The sequence below is a fragment of the Salvia splendens genome, chromosome 7 (assembly GCF_004379255.2).
Source record: "Salvia splendens isolate huo1 chromosome 7, SspV2, whole genome shotgun sequence".
Lineage (NCBI taxonomy): Eukaryota > Viridiplantae > Streptophyta > Magnoliopsida > Lamiales > Lamiaceae > Salvia > Salvia splendens.
The window spans coordinates 13,715,699-13,718,005 of NC_056038.1; positions in this window are offsets into that span (position 1 = coordinate 13,715,699).

A 2,307-nucleotide genomic window follows, 5' to 3' on the forward strand; every position below is an offset into this window, starting at 1 on the left:
ATTAATCCCGTGTTGCATTATTTGTCCTATTTTGTGCATTATGAGGGTACAACAGTAATCTAATAATGGTTGGAAACCGCTACGAATAATGCACCACATGGTCACAAGTAATGCGTATAATTGCCTATATAATGCACAATATGTGAACTGCAATGCATACGAACAAGATGTGTTGTGTTATGATGTTTGACACACGTTTCTTGTTTCCCCTAAGGGTTTAATAAGCTTAGGGGGCTAGGGTATAGTACGTAGACATGTATGTAATCTTCACATGGTAACGAGTAATGGATATATTTGACTATATAATGCACAATTTGTGAACTGCAATGCATACGAACAAGATGTGTTGTGTTATGATGTTTGACACACGTTTCTTGTTTCCCCTAAGGGTTTAATAAGCTTAGGGGCTAGGGTATAGTACGTACGCATTAATAACAAATTATAAAACGATACGAATAATTCACCAAATTGTCACGAGTAATGGATGTTATTAACTATATAATGCACAATATGTGAACTGCAATGCATACGAATAAGATGTACCATGTTATGATGTTTGACACACGTTTCTTGTTTCCCCTAAGGGTTTAATAAGCTTAGGGGCTAGGGTATAGTACGTAGACATTACTAAATGCACGTATGTAATCTTCAATTCGTTGATTAACCCATATACACAATACCTCTAATAATGCATAATATACTGAGATAATGACAATTAACAGCTACATAATGCACTACGTAAACCAAATAATGCACATACGTATATTCCAATAACAACAATTTGTTAGTAATGTCTACGTACTATACCCTAGCCCCTAAGCTTATTAAACCCTTAGGGGAAACAAGAAACGTGTGTCAAACATCATAACATGGTACATCTTATTCGTATGCATTGCAGTTCACATATTGTGCATTATATAGTTAATAACATCCATTACTCGTGACAATTTGGTGAATTATTCGTATCGTTTTATAATTTGTTATTAATGCGTACGTACTATACCCTAGCACCTAAGCTTATTAAACCCTTAGGGGAAACAAGAAACGTGTGTCAAACATCATAACACAACACATCTTGTTCGTATGCATTGCAGTTCACAAATTGTGCATTATATAGTCAATTATATCCATTACTCGTTACCATGTGAAGATTACATACGTGTCTACGTACTATACCCTAGCCCCTAAGCTTATTAAACCCTTAGGGGAAACAAGAAACGTGTGTCCAAACATCATAACATGGTACATCTTATTCGTATGCATTGCAGTTCACATATTGTGCATTATATAGTCAATTATATGCATTACTCGTGACCATGTGGTGCATTATTCGCAGATACCAAAATGTGGCAGTTACTTTTCCGTCAAATGTCAATAATAACCCTGTAATGCATACAACCACCTTCTATAATGCAACACGGAACCAGTTTTATAGAATCAATCTGATCCGTTGATGCCTTAGATCTAATGCGTAATATTAAGAAGGAAAAAGGATCTAAGATGTGAAAAGGAGAATAACGCTCCCCTATATATATATATATATATATATATATATATATATAGGGTTGTGATCAATTGAGATTTTTTAGCCTAATTGAGAATTGAGATGCATTATTAGCCACTCATTTTTATTAAATGAGTGGTCCAGAATTTACCACATGGAAAATATTTTTACATTAATTAATTGGGAAAGGGCAGAATGGTAATTTCATCATACATTTTATTTAATAAATATTTTTTTATTTTTTTAAAAAAAATTAAAATTTTTTTTCGATTTTTTATTTTTTTATTATTTTTATTTTTTTTGTCAACTACATATACAATTCATGTCAATTACACACATATAATGTCAACTACATATACAATTCATGTCAACTGCACATATATAATGTCAACTACATATATGATTCATATCACCTATACACATATAATGTCAACTATAAGCTGTTGACATTTGATATGCAGGGCTATTGACATTTGATGTGCAGGCTACACATCGTAGTTGACATCGAGTGAAAATTAAAAAAATTAAAAAAAAATTTAAAATTTTTTTTAAAAAAATAAAAAAATAAATTTTTTTTTAGTTGTTGACATTTTAATACGAGTGTTGACATTTGATATTCTGGCTATTGAAATGAAATGACGATAATACCCTTAGTTGATATAATCTACTTGTAGTTGACATTTCAAAATGAGTGGCTGAAAATGCATCTCAATTCTCAATTAAGCTAAAAAATCTCAACCTAACAAGACCCTATATATATATATATATATATATATATATATATATATATATATTCTTCTATT